The following is a 15,291-nucleotide window of genomic DNA, read 5'->3' as shown; positions in this document are numbered from 1 at the left end:
CCATTACACTATCAAGAAAAACTAGAAAACCTTTTGGAACAACTTTGTAAAACAGGTATAATCCGGGAAATGGGTAATGATAAAGAAATGGGTTCAGAATTTATTAATCCAATCATAATCCTACCCAAGGGGAACACAGTAAAACTGGTTATAGACGTAAAACACAGTAAAACTGGTTACAGAGACCTTCCAAAGTACCATTACATTATCAAGAAAAACTAGAAAACCTTTTGGAACAACTGTGTTAAACAGGTATAATCCGGGAAATGGGTAATGATAAAGAAATGGGTTCAGAATTTATTAATCCAATCATAATCTTACCCAAGGGGAACACAGTAAAACTGGTTATAGACGTAAAACACAGTAAAACTGGTTATAGAGACCTTCCAAAGTACCATTACATTATCAAGAAAAACTAGAAAACCTTTTGGAACAACTCTGTAAAACAAGTATAGTCCTGGAAATGGGTAATGATAAAGAAATGGGTTCAGAATTTATTAATCTAATCATAACCCTACCCAAGGGGAACACAGTAAAACTGGTTATAGACGCCCGATATTTGAATTAAATAACAGATCTTAGCCGATATTCATGGCCACTCGAGCCAATCGGATGCCTATTAAACTAGAATTAAAGGTAATTTCATCACAACCAGTGATCTTTGTTCAGCTTATAACCAAGTCCCTCTAACTGAGGAAAACACACAGCTAGTAAGTTTTGTAATTGGTCCAAAACAATACACATTTGAACGCGGATTTTATGGACTATGTGGTCTATCGAATTTCTTCAGCCGTATAATGACTATTCATTTTGCACCATTAATCAGAAAAAAACAAGCTATAACGTACATTGATGACACCATCATGCAAGCACAAGATGAAACCGAAATGTTTGAAGTAATTGACAAGTACCATGAACTCTTAAGGAAATCAGGTTTGAAAGCTTATCCTGAAAAGACTAAATTTTTCCTTAGGAAAGTACAGTTCTTGGGACACGTAGTAGGTAAAGATGGGATACAACCAGTCAAGAAGCGAGTAGCAGATTTAAAAGCACTTAGGTTGCCTGAAAACAAACGTGATTTCATGAGAGTTCTAGGTTGTTTAGGATTCTACAGCATGTACATAAAAAATTTTCAATTTGACTGCAAACCATTCTATGACCTAACCCGCACAGAAACTAAATTTGTCTGGACAACGGAACACGAAAAACTGTTTAACGACATTAAAAACAGGATTAGCGAAGATACTATCTTAACAATACCTGATACTAAAAACCCTTTCCATGTGGATGTAGACGCTTCTTCTATAGGAGTAGGCTCAATTTCGTCCAGGAATTTCCAGAAGGGAAACGAATAGTGTCTTTTAACTCTAGAATTTACACTAAAGAGGAACAAAAAATGAGCACCACAGCTCGCGAACTTTGCGGTGTAATATCTGCATTACAATCGTATGAGCATTACTTAATTGGTTCTCCCCATCCTGTATACGTGTACACTGACCATAAGTCTTTATTGTATCTATGGGGTAGAAGAGGAAAACTCTCTCACAGGTTTTTCAGATACCTGTTAGTAATTTCTCAATTCCAGAATTTGAAAATTATCTGGACCGAAGGAAAAAAATTATTTTTTCCCGACATCCTTTGTCGTAATGTAAAGATTGGGGACCTTGACAAGTATCCAGTTAAACACAAAAAGAAACCAAAAGACATTAGTTTTTACGACGAGCATGGTAACGAGGAAAAATACTTCATTTTGCGTGATAATGAAAAGGGACCAGCAGATGTTTTTTTTCCAATCTTAAAACCAAGCGTAACAGGTATCGACAAATATATTTTCAAAAACGACAAAATGGTAAAACAAAAGTACGACAACCATCAAGACTCTGTTCAATAAATAAAATTTGGGAAGATTTCTCGTATGGTTCATCAATTAACCACTACAGACGTCACCGCGAACATGAAATAACCCCTGTATCAGAACAGGAGGAGGACGAAATGTCTGACCACTATACAGAAATCCCTTCCTACCAGGAAGAGGAGACGTCGGAATATTATTTTGACCCAATTTCGGAATTTGAGCTGTTCACTGAGAACCAGCCGTCGGATTTAAATTTTGATGAACTCTACATCAATCAAAATAATACAACTGACTCGGAGTATAGGTTCCCATTAGAATACGATAAGGTTTTTCTCGTGAAAAAAAGTACATGTATAGATAAAACCGAATTAGCTAAAAAATTTACAGAAAACCCAAAAATTAAAGATGCAAGGGAACTCATCGATAATCTCTTAGCCTTCTCTAAAGAAGTTGATCTAAATACTTCAGTAATTTGTCAGGAACAATTGAAAGACCCAGTGTTACAACAAATTCGCCAATTAAGGGTTAACAAAACCAAAGATGAAAAGAAAATTGAATTCCGACAATCTAAAGCCATAATGTCGTAGATTAAAAATTTTGAAAAGTTGAGTTTTGTAGGGAACATCTTATGTATTCAACAACAAACAGACGAATCAGATATTGAATATTTAAAAATTTGTGTACCATTGTCATTGTTCTTTAAAGCTTTTCAGTTAGCTCATTGTGAATTGTCAGGTTATGTGGGATTAGATAAAACACTTGCTAACGTAAAAAGATTTTTTTATTGGCCCGGAATGTATAAATAGATTGAAAACTTGATTGCTGATTGTCTTGATTGCCATAAAAATAAACAAAAACGGAGAGACATCCGTGAAGTACCTCTTGAAAAATGGACTGATACAGTCCCATTACCCTTTCATACGGTCCACATTGATCACAAGGGACCTTTAAATCCTCCATTGAACGGTGAACATCATTGCCTAGTTATTGTCGATTCATTCTCACGTTTCATTCAGGTATACCCTGTTAATTCCACAGATGCTGTAGATACCATAAACGCTTTAGAAAATTTTTTTGTCTTTTGGAATACCACAAAAACTTTTGTATGATAAAGGTTCGGCATTCATGAACCAAGATTTTAAAATTATATTCATGAACTAGGCATAACACCTGCACCTCGAACTGCTTATTCACCTTGGACTAATGGTAAAGTCGAGATCCAAAACAAACATCTAGGAGCACATTTCCGAATTTTCCTAGAACAAGCTCGAGGTAAACGGGATAAATTGGCACCAAAATTTGCCTTTTCTCATAACACTGTTCCGAATGCTAGTACAGGAATTTCACCTCATGAAATTGTGTTTGGACAAAAACCACATATACCTTTGTCACTTAAGTTGGGACTACTACGAAATTCACATTTCACCTGCTCCTCCGAATTTTGTAATGACCTGCCCCTTCACAGGCATACCCTGCAGCCTTCGAAAAACACAGAAATTGACAAACTCCTAAAACCAACTATAAAAAATTCATTGCTCATGCGAGAAAACCAATTTAAACAAATATACAATAACGCCTATAAAAAGAGCTTAGAAAATAATAACCGCGCACATAAAAACAGAAATAAACACAAGCTAGGTAAGCCACTGTAAATTGGACAAAAATTTTTAATGGAAAATCATCAAATTGAGTTAGGAACGTCAAAAAAATTAAATGAACTAAGATCAGGCTCTCACACTGTAGCTAAAAAATTAACCAATGTCAACTATGAAATAACTTTAGATAACAACCCGGCTACCAGAAAAGTTGCTCATAGAAATCACCTAGTCGAGTACTACCCAGCTACGCAAACTATACCAGAGTTAACCCTAGAATATGGTATAGATAAAAATAATTGCGTCACTTTTTATAATAACTTGATGACTGGCCAAATGAATAAACTCAACTGTGCTTTGACTAAATTCTTTTTTCAAGTTTAAGCTAACACCGAATATTTCCCAGTGCCGTAACAACCACCCCCCAGTTCCATTTATTTTGCCCAGTGACAGTAGAACAAGGAGCTAAACTCCTTGCCCGCTGAACAATTCTAGAATACCTCTAGACCCGAATTTAAGTCCTCTCCGCCCTAATAGACCGGAACAAGGACCTTCTAATATACAAAATTCAGAAAATAATAATAATAGGCGAACTACTAGTCGCTCGAATAAGCCGCCATCACGTTACCAAGCCGGATTTACTTAACTTTGTTTTAGGTACCAAAAACCCAGACAACATTTTCTGGACGTGCCTATTACTACAACTCTGAACCTTAACCCCCGGCTTGAAGCGCTAAAAAAAGAACAGAATGAAAAGATATCCTTGTTTTGAAAAACTCTATTTTTCTTATTTACTTATAAGTCATTTCTACTTTTGTAATCCTTTTATAGTTATTAACTCTACTGAACCCCTCCTTGACGATATTAATGATGTATCTAACAAACTTAGGGTCATTCATTATGACTGTTCCCAAACGAAAGAAAACAAAATGTATGCTCTAACACAAGTTTCTCCTTGCAAAATCACACCCGAAGACATTCAGATGGTTGATACACATGTAACACTCTATCAGCGGTCTTATCGGACCTTTGTCAAAGCTCTTATGTGCAAAGTCACTGCAAGGCTCATTCGTTATAATTGTGGTATGTTTTCCCATTCATCAATTGTACACAACGTTCCAATAATAACATACAATATTATTGTTTCGTGCCTGAACAATGTTTAAATGCTAACAAAACTGGAAAAATTAGTGTTACAGAATTTGATGATGATGACATGGAAATTGACATAAAACATGGAATAAAAACTGTCTCCTATAAAAACCAGGGAGTTGATCTTGAAGGTGATTCATCAAGGTCTTGTGATAATCGTGGTCAAATTAAACGTTTTTCTTTTGAAACCCTGATGCAAGAAACCGTACTCGATATTGATATTAATGACAGAACTGTCTATAGCGGTCAAGGACTAAAACTTCCTTGTGCTCTCTCAGAAGGAGGCTGTCATTCGACATCACTCGACCCTTTGCATACAATTGCGCGGCACCGGAAAATTGTATAGTTACTAAAAGATTTTCACAAAATGCTAAAATGCTTAAACATGAAAACGAACTTGGTAACGTACAGTATTTCATAGTGAGTGATGAAAAACTGGAGACGCCCTATGAAGGACCAGGAACGTATTTGCCTGCTGAAATGGATGTGAAAGTTAAAGTAGTTGATGAAAAAGAAAAGGTGTGTGGAAAGCCTGAGTTTATTTACAGAACAAAATTAGATTCCTTATATGTTTCTTATACAGGCGGATTTAATATGAAGACTGGCAAACCTTATAAGTCAAAAATTCAACAATTTTTTCATAAACTTCGTATTGATTCTGACAACAGCCGAAGTGTAAATGGGTTTAATAGGAGGCCTTCAGATGACCAGATTCGAACATCCGACAATGGTTTTGTTGCTTGGGAACACTTAGACAAAGACAAGTTAGACTATGATCTTAACCCTGCGGTAAAATTGGATTTTGTCATATATCATAATTGCATGCAAATAAAACAAGCATAGAAAAGTTTGGTCATAGAGCAATGCGAACTTGATCGAACCCAAAAACAAATGATACTTATGCAGGCTATCCAAAATAATCGTTTAGCTGGATTTATGTTAACTGGCAACCGCTCGATGTTTTTAGACACAGATGGTAGCAGAGGTTGGCTGTACCACTGTCCAAAACGAAACTCACCACTTAAAGTTCTTGATCAGTCTTTTGATAGGATTCCTATTCACTATGATGATAGGACAATGTTCATCAATCCAATTAATCGACAATCCTATCCATTTGCTAACGAAGTAAATTGTATTGGAGGCTACAAAAATGCCTACCAATTAGATATTGATAATAATAATTCATGGCATCATTTGATGCCAGCACCTGTTCCTTTACAACCGCCAAAAATATTCTCTTCAAGAGCTGTTAATTCTGTTTGAAAATTTACCGGTTACGAATCACAACGTGCCGGAATTTACACACCAAATCAACTAAAGACTTTTTGGGACAATATCTTGCATTCGGAAGCATCAAAATCAATTTTAACAAAAATTTCAAGCAAAGTTCTACAAGGAAGAAGTATAGACTACTCTCAAAAAGATATTTATGCGTCCGCAATGGGCATAAATAGACAAATTTATCTAGACTCTCTACTCTCACCTACATTTTTCACCGAGCAGTTCAAAGGCACTTTTGGAATTATCACTTTCTATTTGGAAAAAATTGGAGTTTATTTTGCTTGTTTCTTGTGCATAAAATACCTTATTGATGTAACTGTAACTATCATAAGAGCGTTCGAAATCCACAAAATATCCAACAAAACAATGGGTTTTTGGAAAAATCTATTAGGAGCAACTTATACTCTTTGTATTTTATCGTTTTTTACACCGGTATTCTCTAACGAAACCACACCGTCGGCCCCACAAAACAGCAATCCTTTTTTACCGCTTAGTAATTATCAACCCTACAGCACAATAGAAAAAAGTTACAAATGCGTTGAGGACCAACCAAAAGAAACCAAAATTGATGAGCATTGTCATACTTAAATAATAAAATAACATACCCGAATCTCGATTTGCATCAACCACAACCACAAAATGAGGCTACCCTTCGAAGTGTGGTGGCACCCCCTTAAAGCTGTGACTAAGACAAAAAAAACATTCTTTTATCAAAAAATAATTTGTCTTAAAAATCAAAAAAATTATTTGTATTAGACCCTGTAAAATAATTAATATTTTGTTCAGATACACTTCAAGAATGCTATGTTATGCAGCCCAAATTCATAAAACAGCCTAACGCTTTATTCATTCGATTTGGACAATTCAGCGGACAAATATCATCATTAAGTAATTCCGCCTTGAAAACTACTGTAACTATTAGTTGCATCTTTCTACTTCAGTGACATTATTGATCTGGATGTATCGCATTCGAATTTTCAATACTTCTCATTGTTAAGAGCCCTGATTGATAACACAATTACTTTTGTAAACATTGGAATCGAATACAAAATTGTTTCGAAGCGCCTGAAGAAAAGTACTACTAGATTTTGAATTCTCTTTTAAGTTCAACATTGAGAGACATGTATGGATTTCTTTCTTTTTTTTATTTCTTATAATCCAGTTTCAACTATGTAATCCCAACTATGTGTATCTAGCTATTTCCTGCACTCTTCCCCTACTCCAATTTTGCTACAGTGAATCAGATTGATATATTATCTATAAATATCAATCGTTGTTAATAATCCTGTTTTCAGAAATAATTGACACCCCTTTTTATCGTTTTTTATTTACATACTTTAATACGTAGTTTTGAAATGAAGAACAATAAGTTAATTAAAAACTAAAACGCTTCCATGTACTTTTTGTTTCAAGATAGACTTGTTACAATTTATCAAATAAAGAAAACCTTTGAAGAAAATCAAGGAGACATTTTCCCTCAAATTGTTATAAATTGTGAGTTTTGGGACATTTGGGAAAACGATAGTGTGATTTTAACCCCTCATTTGTTTTATTGGAATTATTTCGTGTATTTAGCACAATTTAACCCTAATAGTTTGCGTAATGAACTAGACCAGCAAACATGATTCATTCAACAAATAGAAACCTACAAGTCAGAATCGGAAACCAAAATTTTGAGCTTTTAGCCGTATACTATGTTTCCGCTATAAGTACAATGACTTTCGCAAAAAAACCCATGGCAAATATTTATAGACTTTTAACTAATTTCATTACTCATCCTCAGTTCGCCGAATTCACCATTTTTCTAGCTTACAAAGAGAACGCGATGTTTCAAGTACAACATCCAATCTACATTGCTTGAGTATCATTCAAAACTATGATATTTGCAGTTAACAATAAATTTGTAGAGTTGCAAAAAATCAACGATCATTTGATGCATACCCAACTCCTGTACCTACTTTGCTAGTAACACTCAAAGAAATCCAAAGTGAAAAAATTTGTTGAATAAGTATTCGTCCTCTCTCAGATCATTGGAAATTCTTCCTCTTTATTCTAGAAAATCCAAACTGTGTACCTCACAATATTTATTTTGATCTGCAAAAAGGTGATTATTGTCAAAACAATATCATTTCTAAATAATTGGAAACAATTAACAATTAAAAAACAGCACTGATCTTCTCATACCAAAATTGCCTTGTACAAATTCAATGTTTTGAAAAATCATTCGTCACAACAAAATGTAACACAGTAATACCACAAATAATACTCCATTTCGAATAATTTAGCTCTTGGACTGATGGAACCATTACCTTAACACCATCTTCCACCTATTGGACATTCTTTATAAATATATCCCAAGCTTTGAATGGTTCTAAAATCCCTTTTAATTTAGATCTTCTATAATGCTATTCCACTTTGGTGAGCGCCTAGTCAAAGTAGAGTCTCTCGAGAGATCATTCATTGAAACTCCCACCAAAGAAATTAAACCCTGTATAATCATACATTATACCGACTAAGAACGTGGATGCGATGGTTCTACTCGAGTCACCATGGGAATGATGCACTGGGAATTCTTTCTAGCACTCATTGATATCGAAGAGCACTTCCCAGTCAACTTGGGCGCTCTTCAGTAAAGTAATTTGTTTCACATAACTTTCTCTCCCCAAAAATTAATTTTTTTCTCCCTGCTCATTATTTCTACCTTTTTTGATCAATTTGTTCTTTTTCCCTCATTTCTTTCCAAAAAGAAAAAGCTAAAGTCGTTAAAGCAGAAAGATGGTTTACTATCTGTTTCATACAGAATAAAGCATGTATCAAAATAACTTATATGTTCCTAAGCACAGGTATCATTAATCATTATTACATCTATCCAAACGAGAAACACTGGAATTTGTTTTTTGCTATTGCAGATTAAAATGTAACTATCCCCAACGAACTTGAACACCATGGATTAGAAGTCGCATATACAAATATCTCTGATTTATCCATATAATGGGAAACAATTTGAAAATATTATCTCAGCAACCACAAATTGACTCAACTCCAAAAATCGAATGCCCTATTTGTTACCTCCCCTGTCGTCAATTCAAAAAACTGCACAAAAACCCAAACGGTCAACCCCCCCATTTTGCTTGCATTCCTTGCAGAAATGAGTTATTTAAAAATTGGAACCAACCTAAATGCCCCATTTGCGTAACGCCAATTTATACAATCAGTCATTGCCATTATTTCCAGTGCGATTCTTGTCAAGAAGTCAAAAAGTTGTCCAACAGCCACAGTCACTTCAGAGATTTTCAACCAAGACAATCAATTTGTTTGCAGTGTATGACTTTCACAACTACTAAATGCCCCTTATGCAAACAAACAATTGACCCAAACAACCCGTGGTAAAATCCTCGATTCAAAACTACGCTCACAAACTATCCAAATTGTTTACCCCCACATTACTTGATTTTTTATTAATGGCCCTCATGATTATTGCAGCAGCTTTTTCCTTCGTTTTAACCGTTTTTCTCGTAGTTGTAAGTATTCCTTTCAACTTTTTGATGTTAATAGTTATATTAGTAATAGACCAAACAATAAAATCCCAAAATAATCAACAAATCTTCCAACCGTGCCAATCCCATAATCCCCTCCAATAATATTCTTTCAAAAATGAATACAATTGACAAAGAAACCAATACTATAGAATCCAAACCGGTCTCATTAATTTGTTTATGCTGCAGACGCGAAACAATTGTTTTCAAGAAGTTACACGAGATCCCCCCTAACAAACTACCCCACGTAATGTGTCTGCTCTGTTACCAATATGTTATAAATGATATGGGCTATGATTTTTGTCCTAAATGCTTTAAATTTAATGTTATCTTTTCAATCTTTAACTGGTTTCAATGTGATATTTGCAAACGAACAACATTTCAAAACTCTGTTGCAAAAACGTTTCATCACAGTGATCATAAGCCCGTCAATTTTTGTAAATTTTGCGTAGAAGATTATAAATTATGCCCTCGTTGCGAAAAAACAATCACATAATCTCAAATGCGTCCAAGAACTTCCAAAATTTTACTTCTTTCCCTAGTTTTATTTTTAATCCACTCGATATCCCTAATTCCATTCAATTTTTACCAGGAGCAAGTCACCTCCTTCACCCTAGTTCTACACTACTCATTGAATTGACAAAATGCACCCCATAACATTGTTTTTTCTTCTTTTTGTTCTCTTATGCGCATTTGCAATATCCCTTTTTATTAATCACTACCTCTTGTCCGCAACTGGCCAAATTTTCTCCAGATACTGAAAATGACCAATCTAGACCTATCCACAAAAATATTTATCCTAATCCTAATTACCTTGCTTGCCATATCGTTACTGATTAATCTCATCCTACTGCAGTTTCTCAAAGGTTTTCCTGTTTTTGTCTAACGAAAATAGAAGAACAGTTACTCGATGGGTCTTTCACAATCCCTAATCGACGGTTTCCGTTGGCTCTATCCCCATAAGGACATTATCTGCCCCATATGATCACAAAAAACCTTTATTGTAGAAAAACTACACAAGCAATTCCCCAAAGAAAATCCTCACTATGTATTCCTTGCAGAAAGGCACTTTTTAAAAGAGACACAAACCCTAAATGTCCCATCTGTCTTCGACCTTGTCTTCCCGTCCTGATCACATCCTACTTTTGCTGCAATTTATGCAAAAAAATGAAAACAGAAAAAGGAGAAACACCCACATTTTTCCAAACATGAGGATCATCGATTTTGTCGAGTATGTATAAATAAGCAGACAAAATGTCCCATTTGCAAAATTTTTTTTAGACAACGTTGTCTAATAAACCAAAAACAACTCAAGTCCAAACGATCTCTTTTCACCTTTTTCACTATTTCCTCGGGAAGGGGTTACCCCAGCTTTCTCCAACTTGCCCTCCTTAGCTTTTGAAATTAAAATTTTCAGCTCAGCAAGGTTGTCTCCCCAGCTGCACGGGTCGTTGCAGCCGCGTTAGTGTGACACACGCCCCAAGAATCACACCTCCGGGCAGCAGAGAAAGACGTACTTGTGCCAGGGCTGCCCGCCTGGCATAAGTATAAATTTGTTTTTATTCCCCCTCCTTCATTGAAGAAACTTTGCAGTTAGCAAAACAAAAAAACTTTTCTACAAAACTTTAATAGCAAATGCATATAGCATTGTAATTTTTAAACTAAAGCAGTTAGCAACAAAACCTTACAAAAACATTTTTACATTATAATACTTTTTTTCATTAGCAATACATTTGCAAACATGAAAAGAAGCCATAATGTGTGATATTGATGACACAGGCTAACCAAAATCAAAATATTTTAGACCATTAACAAGGAAACACTCACAATGACTGCCAGACCCACACTCTCAAGCGTGGTAATCCCCAGTCAACATCAACAAATGACAACACCACAGGAACAAACACAAATCCATTCTTCTAAACCTCCTATTTTCTCAAAGCCTCCATTTAAATCTCAGAACACACAACAAGTTACTACACCCATTGCACCTCCATCAACTTCCAATCAATATGATCCGCAGAACAAATAGGTAGTCTATCGAAAGAGACCAGCTCTAGTAAATCACCGAAATGGTCACGCTGAAAAAGTCAAGAGAATGTCAAATATTGACAATCTGTTAACAGAAAATGATAGAAATAACATCCCTCATTGCCTAGACATACAAAAAACAAAAGATGAATGAACACTGAAAACCCCAGGTTTGTTACAAACCTCAAATATGCGCTAAAAACAGTATAATAATTCGCCGTATCCGAAAGAGTTAAAGTGAGCAATATCATTACAGGAGAAGAGCTCTTCATAAAAGCAAGCAAACTACCATTTCTAAAAGACTTCTCCTTGAACAACAACCAAAATGTATGGAGGATTAAAAACCGAAATCCGACAACAAAAATGTATATCATTAGGAACAATCAGTTGGACATTTACGCTGATGTACCATATGAGGCTATAACTGCTTTCCCTTCAACTAATGAACAGAACGAAATCACAAGAGAATCCTCAATTTCGGAAAATATGAGATTCAGACAGGAATTGTTCATCAAAGAGACGGAAATACAGGAACTGCAAAAGAAATTTGAAAGTCTGCAAAAGAGCAATACAGAGAAAGGAAAAACAACAAGTGATGACTACTGGAGAAGGCAGTACGTTCTAACAAAACAGTTACAAAAAAAGAAGAAAGCAACCTGAAACAAATTAACAAAGCATTTGCTCAGAAGCATCTTGAAATTACGTCGGCTAACAAAAAGTTAGGAATGGCAACTAAGGAATTAGGTGAACAAATCAAACAATTGACCTGCAAATTAGAAAAAGAAAAAAAGAAGAGGCAGAAACAAAAAAAAAGCTAATAAAGTCACTGATCTCTAAGCACGAGAAGACCCCAGAGTCATGCGATGACAGTCAAGATGTACAAGAAGTTCTTTTAATCGAAGACGATGACAGTCCTGTAACGAGCCCGATCATTTTACCACCAGAATTTTTTAACTTATATGGCCACCGCTCTTTGCATTTTATTTTGTACCTCGCCACTCAAGTTCATTTATCGCCTTTTGCGATTGTTTTCATAGCCCAACATTATCGCCCCTTGCGATTGATTTCATAGCACAACATTATCGCCCTTTGCGATTGATTTTATAATATGACGCCATCAAAACTTTGTGACTAAGCAACTCTTACAGTCCTTCGCAACCAACAAACATTTGCAACCTCCAACTCAACTGACTGCCGCCATCTCAACTAAATCAACGAAAAGTTGTACAGAACTCACAATTTACCTGACTTTCATTTAAAACTTTTGTATGATGTAGATAAATTTATTAAATTTTTTTCTTACTAAAAATCGGGAGTGAGCTGTAGTATTACGAGAGCCGTTACAAATGAACGGATAATTAATCCCGCATTAGAGCGAACGTATTTAGGCGCTAATTAACCATTCTTTCGACGCGCACTAAATAAACTAACGCTTGTTAAGACTACCAGTACACAAGTATTTAAATCTCCTCGCTTATATCCAGGATAGAAAATGTACGTTTTTGAACGTAGGCGGCCTGTAAAACCACATTTTTTTAAATTTAAATTACTTCTGCTTTTGACAGTTGCAATGCAGATCATTTCCCCCAAGTTCAATAAAGATGAAGCAGATTGCTTCAGGGGAAAAGACAATAGAGTCTCATAAAAAAGCCCCCCAAGAAAACCATAATTGTTGCGGTTTTAGAAGAGGGGGAAAGCAGAAAAGAGGCGCCTTCGAAATCATTAACTGATGCTTTCAGCTTTTTAGATTTATATTATTTTTTGGAGTTTCAATAATTTTTCCGTGAGATAAAAAAGAGTTAATTCTCTTGCCTTCTCGGGCAATAGGAAAATTAAGAAGCACCTCACTATGAACGTGAGTTTGTGATTCGCTCCCTAACGGCCCAAACGGAGCTGAGGGGGATTTATTGTTTCTCTCAGCCAAGTGGGACGGAATAAAGTTAGGGAGACAGAAACAACTTCCAGAAGTCAGCAGCAGACAACTGCTTTCATTTTTTCGAGAATTAACTTAAGATTTCGACAAGAAAATAATCGAACAACATTGTTTAATGTAAAAGAAACCAATTTGTCAAATTAAAATTACTTCCAATACTTAAAACAAACGTTTTCGAACTTTACGTTCATCGTCAGGTTAAAACTGTTTTACAAATTGTTAAAAGATAAAATGAATATGTATTTACATTTGTCTGAGATGACAATTAAAACAATTCTAGGAAACATTCTAAAAAATTCAATCGAAAATTTTTCCTTATGTACAATATTTAGCCTATTTACAACACATATTTACATTTGTTATCAATTTACTTAAAAACATTCCTATTCCGGATTTTTCGATTTTGTCCATGTTCTTGTATTTTTAGGGTTATTCCGAATTTGCCCTAACCATAAGTATCCCTCTTGTGGAGGTTTTGCAAATTTCGTTTTGTCATGCACAAAAAGTTTTTTGCCCTATGCATTCACATTTAGTCAAAATTATGATTTGAACTAATATTTTAGCGTGAGTTCCCTCCCCCTATATTCGTCGCGTGTGTTTAGTGCCGGCTTCAGCTTGCTGATATATATAGCTTCGATGATCATTAGTTTTTCTACTGACCGACAGGCGTCCAGAATTCTCCATTCAATGTCATTCGTGGCGCCACGACATTCAACTAGATGTTGACCCACCTGTGAATCCTTCTTTTGATGTTCTGTTATCCTTGTGGTAACATGCCGGCTTGTTTGCCCAACATAGATGGATCCGCATCCATTACATTTAATTTCATATACCACGTGGGATTTCAGATCTCTATCAAAGGATGATTTCAGGGTGGGGAGGCACGATCTTAATTTTCGCGTTGTAAAAACTACTTGCAATTCGCATCAATTCTAGGAAACATTCTAAAAAATTCAATCGAAAATTTTTCCTTATGTACAATATTTAGCCTATTTACAACACATATTTACATTTGTTATCAATTTACTTAAAAACATTCCTATTCCGGATTTTTCGATTTTGTCCATGTTCTTGTATTTTTAGGGTTATTCCGAATTTGCCCTAACCATAAGTATCCCTCTTGTGGAGGTTTTGCAAATTTCGTTTTGTCATGCACAAAAAGTTTTTTGCCCTATGCATTCACATTTAGTCAAAATTATGATTTGAACTAATATTTTAGCGTGAGTTCTGGTTTGTTTAGGTTTTTAAACATTGTTTAAAAACCTAAACAAATATTTCTAGATTTAACTTTAATTTCTTTTCCCGTCAAAACTGAAGAACTACCCAACAACAATCGCCTTGCAGCTCATCTCGATTTCACCGCAACCTAACTGGTAATTAGTAAGCTGTAATTTTATATTTACTCTTTTATAAATTTAACACTTTCAGCCCCCCAACTATTTTAAATTGAGACTTATAGCACAGACAGGTCTTAGGCATATATCTTTGCCTTCGATTTGTTATATCTTTTGTCAAGTTTGACTGGCATACATAAAGAGATCCCGTATTGTGAGATCTGTAGCAACCCAGCCAAAGTTGATAACTGCAGTCCTTTTGAGCTTGCTCATCTTGCTCAAAACAAGGCGCTTATCAAATAAAGAATTCAAGCACACTTCAATAGGTCGCCGGATTTTGGGGTTGGCAGTTGAATCATTGAGGTCAGATTTGAGCTGATCAAGATTTTTGGCAATTTTATTACGGTTGGTGGAACATCTAGTTCTGGGCCAAGTATTAATCCAGTTGCTGAATAATATGAATGTCATAAGATTGTTCAGCTACATTTTTGGGAAGTAACAGTCTCAGAGGCGGCTCCATTGTGTTTTTTTAAAGAAAATCAGGAATTGTGTCTATTTATTGTAAATGGTCTTA

This window comes from Convolutriloba macropyga, chromosome 15 (assembly GCF_964194025.1).
Source record: "Convolutriloba macropyga chromosome 15, txConMacr16.3, whole genome shotgun sequence".
Taxonomy (NCBI): domain Eukaryota; kingdom Metazoa; phylum Xenacoelomorpha; order Acoela; family Convolutidae; genus Convolutriloba; species Convolutriloba macropyga.
Note: the sequence above shows the minus strand (reverse complement) of the source record.